This window comes from Natator depressus, chromosome 14, assembly GCF_965152275.1.
Source record: "Natator depressus isolate rNatDep1 chromosome 14, rNatDep2.hap1, whole genome shotgun sequence".
NCBI classification, from domain to species: Eukaryota; Metazoa; Chordata; order Testudines; family Cheloniidae; genus Natator; species Natator depressus.
In genome coordinates, this window is record NC_134247.1 from 46,493,869 (window position 1) to 46,511,836 (window position 17,968).

Genomic DNA, 17,968 nt, shown 5'->3' on the forward strand with positions numbered 1-17,968 from the left:
GGTACAAGCTGCGTCCTGGGGGAAAGAATCCCCTTCTAAAGCTCTGCCATCAAGGCCTGAGATATTCCCCCCTGCGCAGAACGTCTCAGGCCCCTGGGGCTGGGGGTGTGGGGGGCTCATTTGCAAAGCAGGTGCACCTGGCCACTGAGTCTCACCTGCCTCCTTTCCCCACAGCATGTCAACTTCTGGGTCGTGTCCAGGGTGTCGCAGGAGCGAGCCAGGGCCATCAGGAGCAGCACAGCCCTGCTGAGATACACAGTCACCCTCCCTGAGTTTGACGTAAGTGACCTCCGACCCCAGCTTGCTGGCTCCAGGCAGAGGCGGGCTGGCTCCGGCGGGCTGCAGGATCTGCTGCTGCAGGGGCTGTGGCTTAGGAGGGTTCTTCATGGGGAGGCAGGGTCAGAGCAGGGACTGAGCTCGGCTTGAGTCAAGTTCTTCTTGTCCTGGTTCAGTGTTGTCCCTGGGCCTTTAAGGGGCCCGTGCTCCAGCCCCTGCTTGGCATCCCAAAGCAGCTCTGGGCTCCCTTGGCAGCAGAGCAAATGAAGGCTCGATCTCAAGCTCCTCTCCCCCAGCATCTCCTGCAGAGGGGCTAAGGGGAAGGAGCCCTCTGGCCCAGGGCAGCTGACAGGAAAATGCTGATGGAGTCCCCTCTCCTCTCCCTTCCATTAGATCTCCGCTGAGTTCCCCAGGATGGGGCACCATGTGGCCCAGCTGGCTCTATTTGTCAGCGATCCAGACAAGGACATCAGCCGGCAGGCCAGGGAGGGGACTTACCGGCTCTACCAGCTGCTGCTCCGACAGAGGGGTAAGGAACCCAGCTGGGACACGGAACCCAATAGGGGACTGAGAGTGACCACAGGTGGATAACGGGACCCCAGACCATTTCTCTCAGACTGACCCCAGCTGGCGGACAAGTCTCTCTCTGCCTCTGTTCTTCTCCACTCCACTGTGGAGCCACCAATGGGATTGGAAGGACACAGAAACTGCAGCCAGACTGAGAAAAGTCTCTCTCTCTCTCTCTCTCTCTCTCTCTTCCAGGCCTGACCATACATGACGCGGAAGATCTCTGGTGCTATGACTGGCACCAGGACCGAAGGCTGTTGGGCTACAAAAATACAGCCAGAGTGGGGGAGGTAAGGGCACTGTGCCAGGGCATGACACAGCTCAGGGAGTGGGGCTGGCTGGGTTCCCTGCAGTGGATGCCTCCTGAAGACAGGAAAAGAGCCCGCTCCATATTTCCAGCTCAGAGTTCCTCCTCCAGCAACCAGTGGGACAGGCTGGCGCTAAAGGTCCCACATTGGAACCTCGCGAGTTGCCGTGATTTGAGTGTCTTACAGGGCTGCATTGCTACGTGGCATAAGGAGGATCCCCGGGTGGGTGAGTTAATACAGGATTATGGCTCTGGGTGTCTCTCTGCTCCTTTTCCCCCTGGCTGATCCCCAAGTGTCTGAGAGGAGAGCACTGAGTCAGTCAGTCACGATTGCTTCATCAGACCCTTGTTTAATTCCCTGCACCCTGTAGAAGCAGAGAAAGGAGGTGGGCTTTGCCCAATTCCATTGCCGGTCAGGAAGCAGAATGCCCCAACCTGGGAACTGGGTAGGGGACAGAGTGAGCTCCAAAGCCAATATGGACCACATGCGCCCCCCTCATGTCTCCAGACCCGGCCAGGGAATGGCAGAGTATCTGGACCTCAGCCACTGTTCCAAAGAAGCACATTGGCACTGACCCAAGTTGTGGCTACTTGCTGCACAAGTAGATAATCAAAGACACCCCCCCACCCCCGTCTCACAACTGTGGTGAGAATATCCAAACCTTCGAACACACCGTAACACAGTGCCCCCAGACTGGAGTCAAAGGTGAAATGGGTGATTTCCACAACCTCACAGAGGTGGCCTTGGAGTGGCTCCTGGATCGACAAGGGCATCTGCAGAACGCTGCTCCACAGACCCCCCGTGAGAGAGACTGTGTGAGCTTGTCCCGCCTCACACACGCTGAATTGCTGCAGCGGAAGAAAAGTCTCCGAGGAGTGTCTGGGATGGGGACTGGGCCATGAGTCTCCTTGTCCTTGTCAGGCTGCAGGTTGGATTCCCCTTGAGGAAACCAAGGAGCTGCAGAGGCCATTCCCAGCGACGAGAGAAATCACTAAGCTGGCGGGGAAGAGACCTTTGGTCTGTCAGCTCCAACCCCCTCACCCCCCACAACACACACACACTCCTCTAGCCGCTGAGATGCAGGAGATCTCTCTGCTGGGAGCAACACAGGGTCCCCTGTCGTCTCTGTGCCCTGCACAGCAGAGTGGGCCTGCTGACACACATTAGAGATCCATTTCCAGCCCATCCTGGCCCCTGACAGAAATTGCCCTCCCAAAAGAGCCACTGGAGGCTTTGGTCCCTCAGCACCTGCCACCTTTTGATAAAGGGGCTTCCCTGAGCCCTGGGACCCTGAAAGCCTCCTGGGGAATGAACTGCCTTGGCCACAGCAGCTCTCTTCCCCGCCCTTTGGGGCACTAGACGGTGATGCCATTGTACGGCCAGGACTTGGAGGCTGGCTCTGGGCAATCTGCTCGAGCCTCGTGTCCTCTTGGTTCTAGGTCTTTGGAAAATTCTTCTCCGACGGGCAAAAAAGATCCTTTCTGCAGACAGGAGTGCTGGCCATCCACGACCCCCTGCTACGAGTCAGCCAGGCTGGGCTGGTGCTCGTCTACTCCCTCCTGGGGGAAGCCCAGCAACTGATGGGGGTCACGGTAAGCAGCTGCAATCCACTCAGGAGCTTGGGGTGGGGCCCAGGGCCTCATTCCCATCCCATCGCCATTCGCTGGCCTGGTAGCAAGGAGCCTAGTGGGGACTTCTGGACTTCATGGACTTCTCTTCTTAGGATGTGATGCTCTGCTATCACTCCTGGAAAGGACAGGAGAGTCCCCTAAGTGGCCTCTGGGAACCTTTCCTGCCCCACAGAGCTGCACCCATTTCCCCATGGCCTAGTGTCCATGTCACCCGAGCCACCATCGAGAGTTGCTCCCATCCCTGGCAGCCTGGGAGGCCAAGGACTGGCTGGAGATGGCGACTGACCAGGGAGGGCTGAGGCACATGGGCGTGGGAAGCTGGTCTTGCTGCTGGTCGGGCTGGACCCGCTCTCGAGCGATTGGGAGGATTCAGTCAGCAGGGGCTGCTGACCTGCCCCCTTCACCAGGGCTGCCATCCTGTGGCTTCGGCTTTTGTCACTGGGGTGACTTGGGGAAAGGTCTCAACCTCTCCCCATCCCACTTCACTGCTGCCAGAATCCCTCCTCCCCCCGCCACCCTGCTACAGCCCCGTCCCTGCCCTACCTGGGTGGGGATGGAGGTAGGGGTGGAGGAGAGGGTTCTCTGAACTGGAGCGGTGTCCCCAGGTGGGTTGGAGGTGGAACAGCTGTCAGGGGGCACGGATGGGGAGGTGGCAGGAGCTCACCCGACAAGGAGGGGGGTTGGACTGGAGGTCACTAGAGAGGACAGCAAGCCTCCATCCTGGGGGTCGGGAGGGTGAATCCACTACTCAGACATGAGCAGCTGCTGGGTGGAAATGATGGTGCTGGTTCCAGGTGCCCTTCATCCTCCCCGATTCCTGGGGAGTGTCTCCGTCTCTGACATGTTCTCGTTCCCCTGCAGCACGAGGATGTCACAGCCAAGGTCATGGGCCAGCTTCACATCATCAGGCACTTGCACCAGATGCCCGAGGCCCTGCAAGGGCTGTGGCTCGTCTGATGCTCTGAAAGGTTCCCCTCCCTGTTCAGCAAGTCCCGCTCCCTGCTGCAGGTACTGCTCTGTCTCACTGTAAATGCGGGGCTAGTGGAAGCGGAAATGGAGGCCCCTGGCACTCACAGAAACTCTCTCCCCTCTCTGTGGAGCTGGGTCCTTCCCTCGGCCCCCCAAATTCCTTCATCTGGGGCAGGAGCTCTTTCCCTCACACCCATACCCCTCCCCTCTTTCCTTGATCTCACCCCCATCCCATTCCCCGTGCTCCCAGGCAGAGATCTTCCTGCCCCATATGGCGCAGAAGGACCTTTGGGTCAGGGCTACGGACTGTCTGCCCAACTGAAGCTCAGGAAGCTCCACATTTGAGGAGGTGAGGCTGGGACAGAGGCTCAGGGCTAGCTTCATCTCCGGCCCTTTATTCTTCCTTTGGCCCTTCTATGGGCTCTCAGAGTCTGACATGAAGAGGAGCCTCCTCCCCCCGTGTCTTCTAGGCCCTGGGGTGTGTGACAGCCTCCCAGATGGCTGCAGTCAGAAGCTGAGCCACCTCCGGGAGCAGTGGGGGCAGGTCCCTTGTCCGAGGAAACCAAGCAGTGGTAGTTCTCAAAGAGGCTGAGAGGGAAGACCCCGCTCCCTCATGGAGGTAAGAGCCATTGACTTCTTTGGGCACATGGGTCCTTGGGAGAGAAATGGGATCCCTGCTGCATAGCCTGGCTGGGAGCTTCCCCCATCCCTGGGACGGAGACATCTCCATCAATGGGCCACCCTTGTTTTTTCCTAGCAGGAGGCTCCCCAGAGATCTCCTCAAACCTGTTCTCCTGGGAGCGTTTCTGGGAGGAGGCTCCCGTCCCTCAGTCTCCAACTCCATCACGCAGTCTCATTCACATCACATCTCCGCTCTCCAGCTCCACTTCCCGCAGCAGGACAAACGGACCTTCAGCTCCTAGAGAACAGACTCTGACCTCCTTCTGATCACCAATGGGGTTTCACCATCCTCTCAGCAAACCCGTCAGCCGGGCTGGACCAGATTTGAAGGAGGAGGGTATCTAACAGTGTGGCTTGGCCTGTGGCTGCCAAGCCTGGGGCTAGGCCAAGTTGATGACCAAGTGAGCCCCACCTGAGAGGAAAGAAGGGAAAACAGCAGCAAAAGTAAAGAAGCAGACCGAGCTGTTCAGTAGATGGCCTTGGGAAAAACCTGGAGGCCAAGGTAGGACTGGGTTCTCTCACCGTCCCTAAGGAAGGGGACATAGAAGACCATGGAAACCCAAGAAGGGCAGGCCGAACCGAAATCAGGCTGAGGAAGAACTCCCCACGGGGGTGGAAGGCCTTGTTTCTGTTCAAGACATTTTTGGACTTTGCTTGGAAGGAGCACGACCCAGGAAGGAGTGGAGTAAAGGCCAGTCACCTGGTTGGGGGGCTGAGTTCCCAGCCAACAAACTGCAAGCGTGAGTATCAGCGGGGTTGCTGGCCCGGCGAGAAAGCGGTGACACGAGGCCTGGCCAGCATCTAGCGGTGAGTGAACTCTGGGACGCACCTGGTTCCATTCTGGAAACAGCCTGGTGTTGGAGAGTGCGTGGGGAGAGCAGGGAGGTGGGAGGGGTTCCTGAGGCTGGGGTGGGGAGGAAGCTGTGGGGCTGGGAGGGGAAGGACATGGCCCAGCTTGTGGGAGGGATCCTGCTGGCTGTGTCTGGAGCCCTGTGTAGCCTCTTCTGTGGGAAGTTCCCATGGGTCAGTGGGGCCTGAATCTCTCCTGCTCCTTTGGTCTCTTTGGGCTTCACAGGAGATGTCTGGTGAACTGCCCTTGGACTCCGGGCCAAGCACCGCTCAGAAATTATTCGCTACCTTCAGAGAGACAGGGCACAGCTCAGCCTGTTGGGTAGGCTGGAGACTCACACTTCACTCAAACACACAACGCTGAGGTGCTTTGGGAAGCGCAGTAACAAAGAAGAGATTTAAGTGACGCTAAGCAAGAGAAAGAGACAAATTTCAAACAGAGAAACAAAACACAACACACTTTGTAGTGACTAAAACTGAATCTTAACAAGTCACAATCTTTGCCTTAGCAGTTTCCAGACTAACATCTCAGCTTTCCTAACAGACCTTCTTTGATGTCCCTGTAGGGTACCAAACGTCTCTGTCCAATCCGCGGATTTGATTGCTTCGCCTTCTGGTTTCAGACCCTCTGTTCTCCTTCTGGGCTGCCTGGACCCTGACTGGAACATCTCTCTGGCCCAGCCTCTTACCCAGATGTGCGCTGCAGCCAGCCCAGCGCAGGGAGCAGGGGGGACAGACGATCTCATCCTGTCAGACCAAAAAACAGGGTCCCAAAGAGGATTAGATGGAAGATCCTAGGCATCTCCTGGAGGTAAGAACCGTCCACTCTTCTGGGCACTTGTGGCTGTTGCAAAAAAGAGGGGGCTCCTGTTTCCTAGCCTATTTGTCCTCATGACTGTGGTTTTTTATTCTCAGAAGATGCGTCCGGGACCCTGGAGACTGTTTCGTGGAAGAGGTTTGAGCAGGGAGAGATCACTCACTGTCATGACCCCCGGGTCATTAACCCGGGTCTGCAGGGTTCCTGGGAGCAGCCGCCCTCCAGCACGCCACCTGGAAGCCTACGAAAAACTGCTTACCTAGGACTGACGAAGTCCAGACCCAGTTTGAGGCTCCATCCCTGAGGCCCATTGGCAGAGTCCCAGAACAGCTAATCGGCCCCCGGGACCTCCGTAAACCAGCAGCAGGAACAAGGAGCTGTCTGAACACCCGAGCTCCTCCCCGGCTCTGGACCCTGTGTTGGCTGTTCCTGCTCCCGCTCCCCAGGCTTGATTTCCTGGCATGCGGACTCGGGGTGACTCATCTGACTTGAGGTGCTGAACACAATTTGGTCTTTTGCTTCTGCTCTTCCAGTGTCCTGACCCAGCTGACTCTCGACTCCTGCCTTGTGAGTGTGGACTCTGCCTCTGACCACTAGGCCTGGCTGCCCATGACCCGGCCATGACACTGACTTTTCGACAATTCCTCCAGCGCCCTTTCCTGCTCTCCAGCCCTGCTCTCCCAGCAAGACACACCGATCCCTGGCTCCCAGAGTCCTGCTTGCCTGCTATTCAGGGGCTCCGGGGGAGAGCTTGTCTTGCCCCCTCCCCCACCATGGCTGCTTTTCCTCGGGGACTCTCCCTAGCGCAGAGGAGAATCCGTCCTGGCAGCAATTCAGGAAGTCACGGAAGGGACGGTCTGCTCAGCTCCCTCTGCAATGCCACTGCCCGAGACCATTACGAGTGGGTGCCCAGTGACTGTGCCGGCAGCTCCTTGAGAGATTCCTGGGGCAGGGGAGTCGTGTTTCCCGGTGACTGTGGGAAGCCATGCAAAGAGTGCGGCATTGAGGAGACTCTCCTGCTGTCCCAAAGGGTTTCTGTTCTCCTGCATGGTCAGACCGTGGGGCCGGCTGGCAGAATGGGGAAGAGCTGGTTGGTGATGAGTCGGAGGATTCACCATAGAGGTGGCAGCAGCTGCAGATCCTGGAGTCCCTGTGGTCGGGTTACCATGCGTCCGGATTTTCCCGGACATGTCTGCCTTTTTGGGTTTTCAATCGCCCTCCGGGAGGAATTTGTAAAACTCTCCAAAGGGCCGGGATTTCCCTCCCAATGCAGCACTCTGGGGGCGGGGGGGGAGCTGTGACCTCTGCGGGGGAGCGCGGCACTGTGTCTGGCTCCGCACCCCAGACACACTGCTCTGAGCAGCAGGGTACGGGGGCTGGGGGGCTGGAGAAGGAGCATGGGGTCCCAAGGGACAGTCAGGGGACAGGGAGCAGGAGGGGTTGGATGGGTCAGGGGTTCTGCCGGGAGCCTGTCAGGGGGTGGGCATATGGAGAGGGGTCGGGGGAGACAAGGGACAGGGAGAAGCGGGGTTGGACGGGGTGGAGGTTCGGGGGCAAAGTCAGGGGCAGGGAGCAGGAGGGATTAGATGGGTCGGGGGTTCTGCAGGGGCAGTCAGGGGACAGGGAGAGGTTGGATAGGTGTGGGAGACACAGGAGTCTGTCAGGGGGCGGTGGTGCGGATAGGGGGCGGGGCAGTCAGGGGACAGGTGAGGGGGAAGTTCTAGGGGGGCACTTAGGGTGGGGGGGGTCTAAGGAGGGGGCAGTTGGAGACAGGGAGAAGGAAGGCTTAGATAGAGGACGGGGTCCTGGGAGGGGGCGATCAGGGGACTAGGAGCAGGGGGGGTTGGATGGGTTGGCGGTTCTGTGGGGGGCAGTCAGGGGGCAGGAAGTGGGAGGGAGTAGATAGGGGGCAGGGCTACAACTCCCCCCCTCCCCCCCGGAGTGTCCTCTTTTTGGAAAGTTCAAATATGGTAACCCGACCCTCTGGGCCCAGCCTCCGCTCCTGAGAGTTCGGGCGAACCTCCCCCTGTTCTCAGGGAGTCTTTGGCTTTGGCGGCTGGGCCTGCCTGCCGAGACAGAGGACTCCGTGTTTCCATCAGGCTGCTCAGTTGCAAATGCAGCCACCCGAAGACCCAAAGAATGGAAGCGAAAGAGCAAAGCTGGACCCTCCGCTGAGCTCCTGCCATCAAGTGAGCCCAGCCTGGGAGAGACGAGGGAAAGCTCCAAGGTGGCTGGTGGCTGCAGGAATCCAGGGGAGGAGAAATAAATCATTCATGATGAATCCTACGGGCTTTGTCTTGTGTGGTGAAGGGTTTAAAATGGGTCTAGTTACTATCACATTCAACTTTACAATCGCTGTGTCTGATTGAAGGGCAGGTCTGGAAAGGTCAGAGGTCACTCGAGGAGCTTCAAGTCTCCGATTCTGTCCCTACTGCCTGCTTTGACCAGCTGACCTCACCCCAACACCTCCCTCAGGTGGTCGCAGTGGTGAGCTCTTTCCCTCTTTGTCTGGATTAGCCGCCAGCATGGGGACAGGATACATGTGGCCAAGGAAATGGAGAGGCATGGGGGTCACTGGCAGAGGCATGCAGAGAACTTGCAGAGTTGCCTGTCAATGCAGCTCCTCTGGGGGAGCAGGGTAGGGTCCCGTGCACTCAGGGGCACCATTTCAAATTTTGGTGGTGGCGGGGAGGATAATTTCACCATGATTCCAGGGGCTACTTAGGCACCTGAAAACTCTAGGGTTTTGGCAGATAACTTAGCAAAGAGCTGACAGGAACACTTGCCAGACTGCTTTCCGGGGAAGACAGCTCTAAGAATGGATCCAGGGAATGGTTCTGGATCTCTGAGCTGTTTGGACACTTTCAGGGAACATTCCCGATGCAAGACAGAGATCCCCAAAGTTATCCTGGGTAACCCTGAGAGACTTATGGAAAACTAGCAGATACCACATCTCTGCTGTCACTTTGCACTGACAAACTTGGACTGTCCGAACCTGTTCATGTATTTTACCTGCTTTAAGCTCTCAATAACTTTCACATCTAAAAGAAAGAAAATTAAATCAATGAGTGACGTAGTTACAGTGATATAGGGCCGTAGCGTAAACCCGACCTCAGAGTTGTCCCATTGAAATGGAATTATTCACAGCAGTAGTTAAAGTTAAACATGCACGTAAGTGTTTCCAGGGCCGAGATTAAGGCCACAGTTTATGAGAGGTGCCGACGCAAGAAGAGAAGAGCGGTGCAAAAACTGAAATACCACTTGGAACCTGGCCCAAACAATGCACCATGAAAAATAAACTCATCTTGTTATTCAGTAATAGAGCTGGTTCAGAACGGTTTTACACTCACAATGCAACCTTTGAACTAAAAATACCACTTTGGATTACATTGATCATTTGAAAAAAGTTCCCGTTTAAAAAAAACATTTTGGATTTCTCTGCCCACTTGAGAGAGAACGTGGAGTTTTTCCCACCAAAACGAAACAAAAATTTGAGCATTAAAAGCATTTGCAAATAAGTTTGAAGAATATGGTGGGGGGGGGAGTTGCTTTTTGAAAATTGTGCTTTTTTGAGGTGGGGGGGAGTTATATTTGAAAGGAGTTCTTCATCCTCTCCCACTCTCATCCAGGGGTGCCAGAACAGGGGAGACCAGGGCCCACCACTTTTTACTGGCCATAAGTGTGAGCGACTGGATGAGTGGGGAGAGAAGGGAGTGTGTGGGGGGAGTTGGGGGGGCAAGGGGCGGCGTGAAGTGGGAGCTGAGAGAGAAAGACGGTGTGAGGGGGGGCCCAGGGAAAGGGGCGGTTTGAGGGGGCAGGACCTCGAGGAGAAGGGGTGGCACAGGGGCTAGGCCACAGTTTGGCTGCCAGCAGCCCACCCACTTTTAGGAAGCTTTTGCCCATTCTGCCCTCTTCCCAAATTAATTTGTTACAGTAAGAAAACTTTGAGCAACAAGGAGACTCAGAGACCCACAATATTACCGCTAAAATCCTCACCCGCCCCTGGAGCTGGGCAAACAGAATTTTGTGGTCGCTGGCAATTCCAAAAAAAAGAGATGGAAAAAAACTGGTTTCAGGTTGAACAAAACTAAAATTTTTACAAATTTTTGATGAACCAAAAATCTTTAAAAAAAAAAAAAAAGACCCAGGGACATTTCAAGGCTTGTAACTTTTTGAATTTTTAAAATAAAACTGAAGGACATTTTTAAACAAAAAATTGTTTCAAGCTGAAAAATCAAAATGGTTTGTTTGGAAAGTGTCTAAACGAAATGCTTCGACTTGTTAAGAACTTGGGGGAGGGGCTGGACGTGAACAATTCAGCAGACCGGATACGAATTCGCAAACTGCTGAATCTGCATTTTTCACCTAAAATCGGTTTAGATGAAAAGTTTCACCCCGTCTAGTCCCCACCATTGAGGGGCACCGTAAGAGGGATCAGCTCTTCTAGCTGGTTCCCCAGCCCAAGTCTGTCTCTATTTAATGGGTCCCTCCCCGCCACTCCGGTTTAGGGTTGCCAATTTTAACTGGACGTATTCCTGAAGATTTCATCACATGCCATAATCTTTCATTAAAAATTAATCTTTAATTCCTGCAGACTCCCGGTCACCCTGGAGGATTGGCAATGCTACTCCAGTTTCCTGGGCCACACCCGTGTCCCCACCTAATGGGTCCCTTTCTCTGGGTTCCTGGGTGAAGCGTCTGTCCTCCATGAGCAGGTCTCCTTCCCCATTCTCCAGGGCTGGGTCTCGATTCCTGTTTCTGGTTCCAGGCTGCTGGGAGGGATGAGACAGCAGCTTCCTGAAGACGAGTCGCGGGCAGGCAAACACTTTCCCTCTACCTTTCCAAAACCCACATCGGTACAGTCAGACTAGCACCCCCACCACTGCCACCACTCCACGCACCATGAGACGATTCCAGGACGCTGGCTCTGAAACAAAAAAAGAGAGAGAAAGGCCCCATGACTAAGGGAGTCCGTTAAATCATCCCACTGCTGCCATGAGGATCCCAGAAGATGAAGACGTTCCTGGGATACAGTAAGAGCTGAGTTGGGTCGTGTGCACATGGGCACCACTCAGAGCAGCGGGAAGGAGATCTCCAGGCTCATTATCCCCATCGGCCAACCTGACGGAGGGAGAAAGGTGAGCCCGGCAAAGCAGCCCCTGTTCCAGAGTCTGGGAACTGGGATTTTTAAGATGCTCCAGGATGGGGTCTCTCAGGTCTTAAGGTTAGAGGGGACGGTTAGGATCGTCTACTCCAGCGTCTCCTGAAGCGTGGGGAAGGGCTTAGCCACGGTGGGAAGGGTGGGGTTTGAAGGTGTATCCAGGAAAATGGGGGGTGGGGTCGCTAACACATTGCTGAGGGGTGAGGGGCACGATTGGTTTCTTTGCCTTGAGGAGGGGGCTCAGCTTTTAAAAGTTTTGGGAACAATAATTTAGTCTGAGCCCTGGCATAACCCAGGCCAGAGAACGTCGCCTACTGATTCCTGCACCCAGTCCAGTGATTTATGGCACTGACTTGGCATTGAGAGGGATTTTATCATACGCTGAAATCCAGCTGCAGAAGGGAAAGGGCATTAGAAGCTGAAAGACCCCAGAAGTGGCTCTGGTTTTCTCCTCGAAATAACCACCCGGGGCTGATTTTCCCCAGCCCGGCGCCTTGCAGTCATGCACCCAGCGCCGAGTGAGTTCGGTGTGCAGGCAGGCTCCCAAATCCAGACAGTGGCACTTCACATCCACTTTGCCCTGGCGTCAGGGACGGCCCTGAGCGCCCATCCTGCAAACATTTGCACACCTGAGCCCTCCCACTGCCATCCAAGGCTACTCCAACGTGGCTAAAAGTGTTTGCAGAGGTTCCAAAGAGCTGAGGCTCTGTGTAAAAGGAACATTACTTCAGTTATTCCAGTCTTGGGTTGATGAAATGCTGCTGCCCGCCCCCTCCCTTCACAGCTGAGTCTCCCACCCAGTGCAATTCTCCAAGGAACTTCCCACTCCGAGACCCTAGACACTGTGGCCAGCGCTAGCTGTCCCTCTGGCCCGATCCCATGCTTCAGGACATAGTCTGAACGCCACCGAGGTCAGTAATTAATTCCCCACCTGCAATTACAGGCCACAGTGTCTAGGGTCTCGGAGTGGGAAGTTCCTTGGAGAGTGACCAGAGAGATTGAAGTGATAGCTGGGAGTGCTGGTCGCGTAGGGCCTGAGGAGGGAGTCTACATAACCAGACAATCCTGCTGTCAGGGTGCCAATGCCTGAGATGATGGGGCGTCCAGGATTTCCAGGTTTATGGATCTTGGGTCACAGATAGAAGACCCCTGGTCGGGGCTCTAGGGGCCATCCTTAGATGTATGAAAAGAGCAGGGAGGCGCATAGGGAGGTGACACACCATGGGGAAGACTGATCACGGAATCCTGCATCCAGTTTTGGCGTCCACCTTTGAAAAAAGATTTGGAAATATTGGAGATGGGGCAGCAAAAAGCAAGGAAACGTTTCGAGGGCTGGAGAAAAATGCCTGCGAGTGAGCTATTGAAAGAGCTCAGCCTGTTTCGATGATAAAAAAGATCGGGAGGTGACGTCATTGAAGTGTTGAAGTGACTTCATGGAGAGAAACTATCGGGTATTACAGGGCTCTTTGATCTGGCAGAGAAAAGCGTAACAAGACCCAGTGGCTGGAAACTCAAAAGAGACCGATTCATATGAGAAAGAGGGCACACATATTCAGCCGTGAGGGAAATACGTGTGCCCTCTTTGGGAAAGGGGTTGGAATGGGGGCGGGGCAAGGGTGGAGTCGGGGCGGGGCCGGGGGCAGACGGGGGTCGAGCACCCGCCAGCCGCGGTTGGCGCCTCTGCTGCCCAACTGCCCGCCCTCCAGACGGGCCGGTCTGTTTTTAGCCCGCAGCCGTTGTTTCCCTCAGCGTTCGGATCGGCTGACCTTTGCCCCCCTTCGCGTTTCCCGCCAATTCTACCTGTTAGCGCTGTGGGGTCTGCCGCTCCGCGCGTGGGCCTGACTCTTGCTCATTTACAATGAAAGCCAGGGATACACCATGGAGCCGGGGGATTTCTCTGGCATCAGCATCGTCCACGCAGGTGTTCGACCTGCAAGTTATTGCACCTTGTTCCTCGTGTTTAGGCAAAAAGGGAAGCAGCTCAGGGGGCAGCATAAGGAAATCTCAAAATGCGGGGTCAAGAGTTCATCAGTTTCTGGTGCGTTACTCAAGTGAGTTTGCTCTCCGTATTTTTCAAAGGGGACGTGTGTTTGTTTCATCACTAGAGAGGAACTGACTGAGTTGCGAACACTTCAGCTGTGTCCGTAACAACCTGATGTCGCAGGAGAGGAGACGTGGAGGGGAGGCCAGGAGGCCAGGAGGCCACAACGAGGGCGGAAGTGACGCGGAAGCCACGATGGGGCGTTTGCCCACAGCCTTGGTGCAAAGCCCGACAGGGTCCGGGTGGGAAACAGGAGGCCTCAAGGGAAAGTTTTGGGGTGTGTTTGGTTCTGCAGTGGTTACATGGCTCCAAGGAGAGAAGGTGGTGAGGGAGGGGGACAGAAGACAGTCCAAGGAGTGGGCCCAAGGCAGGGCGGGAGTGGACCGGACGTGGCGTCAGGACTATAGCCATAGACGACTTGCCCACCGTTGGGTGCCACGCTCTCGATGATCCGGGTGGGAAAGATGAGGGGGAGGGTTCCGGGGTGTGGTGGGTCCCGCAGGATTTAAAGGGGTGGGGCGGGCGGGTGAAACTGGGATTAACGCTTCAAAGGGAGGGGGAGACAGTGGAAGTGGATCTCAGTGAGGGCGGAAACAAACTGGAAGTGGCATCAACCCCTCTAACCTCAACGAAGGACTTGGCCATAGTTCCTTATGGGGTCCGGGTGGGAAACAGGAGCCGCGTTGGAAGGTTCCGGGATGTATTTGGGGCGGGGTATCAGAAAGGGAGTAAGTCCCCTTCCCTAGGTCAGGGACAATGGGGAGGTGATAGGTGGGGAGGGAGAAAAGTAGGGGAAGGGACAAAAATCCCACAGAAATAGTAAATACCCAAAGGGGAAAAAATCAGAGACCAATTTCCCCCCTGGTGTTTCAATTATTTCTCAACATTGCTGGTTGATTTTCCCCAGTGATTTGTATTCAGTTTCTTCTCTTTCTCTCTTTTTTCCTTCTTCCCCCACTCATCATTTTAAAAAATAACATATGTGGGGGGGCAAAATTCCAATTTACAGGGGAGAAAAGATTTTCATGAAAAAAAATATTGTTTTTGGGAGGGGAGGGAAGTGTCCCCATTTTCAGGGACAAAATGACACATTTTCACGGAGCGGGGGGGAATGATGTTCCGGAACAAAATATCAAATTTTCAGGAAAATATCATTTTTTTTCATAGGGAAAAAAGTTGATTTTCTGAAAAGCAAATTTTCAGAAATGATTCTAAGATTTTGGACCACGACAAGGGGACTGAAGAGAAGAGGGAAGTGAGGGAGAAAAAGCAAAAGTTTTTACCAAAACACATTTTTTCAAAAAACTCTGAAAACAGACAATTTTTCACACAAAGAAATTATTTAATTTTTAGACCAAAAAAAATCACTTTCTTTAAGCAATTCCAGCCGGCTGGAGCAGTGACGCTGGTCACTCAGACCAGTTCCACCGCCCACACGATGCTGAGCTGGGCGAGCGTTTCTCTTCCTGCTCAGTTAGGAAGAGGGACCAGACGCTGCGTTAATTACCCCCAGCTGGGCACGCTCCACAGGGAGGCGTTGCAATCACTCCAGAGAGGACAGGGAAATAACACACAGGGACGTGATATAGTTATATCCAGGAGGCCCTGGAAAAGGCATTTCCTGAGGGTCAGACCATGCCCTAGTTGATTATTCCCCACCGTAGAGAGGGCTAGTTGGGTTTTGTTGGGGTTCACATGGACTTTCACGCCCATAATTTTCTTCTGCTCTCCCTCAAACCTTGTGAGGGTCTCCTCCTGTGGGGAATTTCCTCCTGGCGGCGTGGCTGTGAGTGTGAGGGACTCAGGTGGTGCTGGGTGCGGAGGGACTCAGCGCCGCTGGGCGTGGTTGGAGGTGTGTTCCCTGCGTCCTGGAGACTGGAATTTAATCTCTGCGTAGTGCAGGCTCTCGCTCTCCTCGGCCCCCCAGCTGCCATGGCCCTGTGTTGGACAGACACACTGTGAGGACGCCGTCACCCCAGATCTGGTCTCTTAATTCAGGCCAATTTAGGCATCTCCCACGGAGCAAATCCCACAGTGTTACCCCAGATCGGAGGGGTTGGGAGTCAGGACTCCTGGGTTCTCTCCCCAGCTCTGGGAGAGGAGTGGGGTCAAGTTGGGTAGAGCAGCGGGGCTGGGAGCCCGGGCTCCTGGGCTCTATCCCTGGCTCTGGGAGGGGACTGGAGATTAGTGGGTTAGAGCAGGGGGGGATGGGAGCAAGGACTCCTGGGTTCTCTCCCCTGTGGAAGAAGGGAGAAGAAAGGAACGTTAAAATGGAGGAGTGTGAGAGAGAGTCTGGGGTGAAGAGGGAAGCTGCAGAGATCTAGGGACAGGAGAAGAAGGAAGAAAGTGGGGGGATTAGTTATATAGACAGACAACCCAGCATGGGCCACAACGGACAGACGGCCATTTGGGTATGTTCACTAGCAGAGTCCCTGGCCCATGGAGGCCAGGAGTTTAGCAGGGGGAAGGTTCCGGTTTCGTACCTCAGCATCTCTTCAGGAGGAGGGTGGCCACCAGGCCAATGATAAGAAGGAGACCCAAGGCGATGGCGAACTGGTACAGGAGATCCCGGCTGCAGCACCCTACGGGGGCAGGTTCTTTACCTGGGCGATGGAGAGGAGCGTTAGGGGATTCTCAGCCCCTTAAGCCAGCCAGTCCCCTGCCCTGGGGCCGGAGAGGGGGAAGGCTGATTCCACCAGGGATGAAATGCAGCCACCTCTGGGGTACAACGCAGGGGCTGTTTATACAGGGACCCCTCACCCGGAGCTGAGACACGGCCCCTCTGGGTTGGGGTGCAGGGGCTTTTATACAGGGACCCCTTGCCCGGTGCTGAGATGCAGCTGGCTCTGGGGTGGGGCAAAGGCTGGTTACCAGCCCACACAGTGATGCCATGGAAACATTTGGGACAGAAAGTGAAGGCAGAACCCGCGTGGAGCCGGTACCGTTCCAAGGCCACAGGCTGAGGATGATTCCCAGGGAGAAGAGAACGACGAGCGACAGGGAGATGACGGCTCGGTAAAAGAGGGGCCCAGAATCCCGACAGACTTCACGTCCCCCTGGAAACCCTAGACAATAGAAATGAGGGGTTAGGAGATTCCTGGACCAACGCTCCATAGAGGGGACAGCCCCGTAACCCATTCCCACATCCTGAGCCAGCCAGTCCCCCATCCTGGGGCCGGATCACCGCTGGCACCCCACTGAGGGGGAAGGCCCCGTGCCCCATTCCCCACCTCACCTGTGTCACTCTGGTTTCTCCCCATCACCTGCAGCTCGGTGCCCGCTCCTGTCCCGCTCTCTCCCTGGCGGATGCTGATGTGGCACCGGTAGAGACCAGAGTCCCGCTTCTCCAGGTCCGACAGGGTCAGCGTGACCTCCCCTTTCCGGAGCAGATCCAGGTCGGACATATTGAGCCGTCCGCGGTAGAAGGGATGGTGAGAATCGAGCACAACTCTGCGTGCTATGGTCCAAATCACTTTGTCCACGCTGCCCCATCTGTACTCGAAAGAGCAGCTGATGTTCATGGTCTCACCGGGGGATGCTTGGAGGTCAGTGGGGCTCTGAAGCACTGTGAGACCTTCGTGAACCAGGGCAATAAACATTATAGCAGCAAAGGAAAACGACGAGGAGTGGTATCAAGACACGCCCCAGCCGCCCAAAACCTTAGCCATTCAGAGAGAAGAAGCTAAGGAGAAAGAATTGTGCGTTCCTGTCCACCTTGCTATTGTTCACAACACTCTCGATAACACACTGCACAGGGCTTTCACTTCCACCCCAACAGAGACCCAACATCAACACTGCTATGTCCAAAGCAGACTGCAAGGAATTACAAAGGGATCTCACTAAACTGGGTGACTGGGCAACAAAATGGCCGATGAAACTCAATGGTGGTAAATGCAAAGTCATGCACATTGGAAAACAGAATCCCAACTATACATAGAAACTGATGGGGTCTCAATTAGATGTTACCACTCAAGAGAGATCTTGGAGTCGTTGTGGCTAGTTCTCTGCAAACATCAACTCACTGTGCAGCGGCAGTGAAAAAAGTCACCAGACTGTGAGCATCCATTAGGAAAGGGAGAGAGAAAAAGACAGAAAATATCCTATTGTGTCTACATAAATCCATGGTACGCCCGCACCTTGGACCCTGCGTGCAGTTTTGGTCGCCTCAAATCAAGTAAAGATACATTAGAATTGCAAAAGGTACAGAGAAGGGCAACCAAAACAATGAGGGGTATGGAACGGCTTCCCCCTTACAAGGACCAGGAAACCCCCTTACAAATTAAAGTGGCAGCTTGTCATTTTAACCCTTTTAAATACACCACAAACACATGCCTCCACTTTATACAATTTGTGCTTCAAACTAGAGGGGGTCAGAATTTGTCCTGACAGAACGTTTTCCTCTTGGGAAATGCCGTCTCCTCGAAAGGATGACAATTGGTTTAAAAATGGAGGAGAGAAAGCGTTTTTGATAGGGTCAAAAGGGAATTATTTGATATTGCATTTCCAGACTGATTTGATTTGCTATTATTAAGAAGAGTCAATAATGAAATGAAATATTTGTTTTATGGAAATAGAATAATTCTCATTGACGTGATGTGACATATCCATATCTATCTATGCATCCATGCACGCATCCTCCACCCCTAGATCTAGATAGATATAGATATT

General features: G+C 54.6%; 1 pseudogene; it reads right to left on the reverse strand.

Moving 5' to 3' along the window:
* Positions 1 to 13,062: 13,062 nt before the first annotated feature.
* LOC141998089 (uncharacterized) lies at positions 13,063 to 16,932 on the reverse strand (annotated as a pseudogene).
* Positions 16,933 to 17,968: the final 1,036 nt, after the last annotated feature.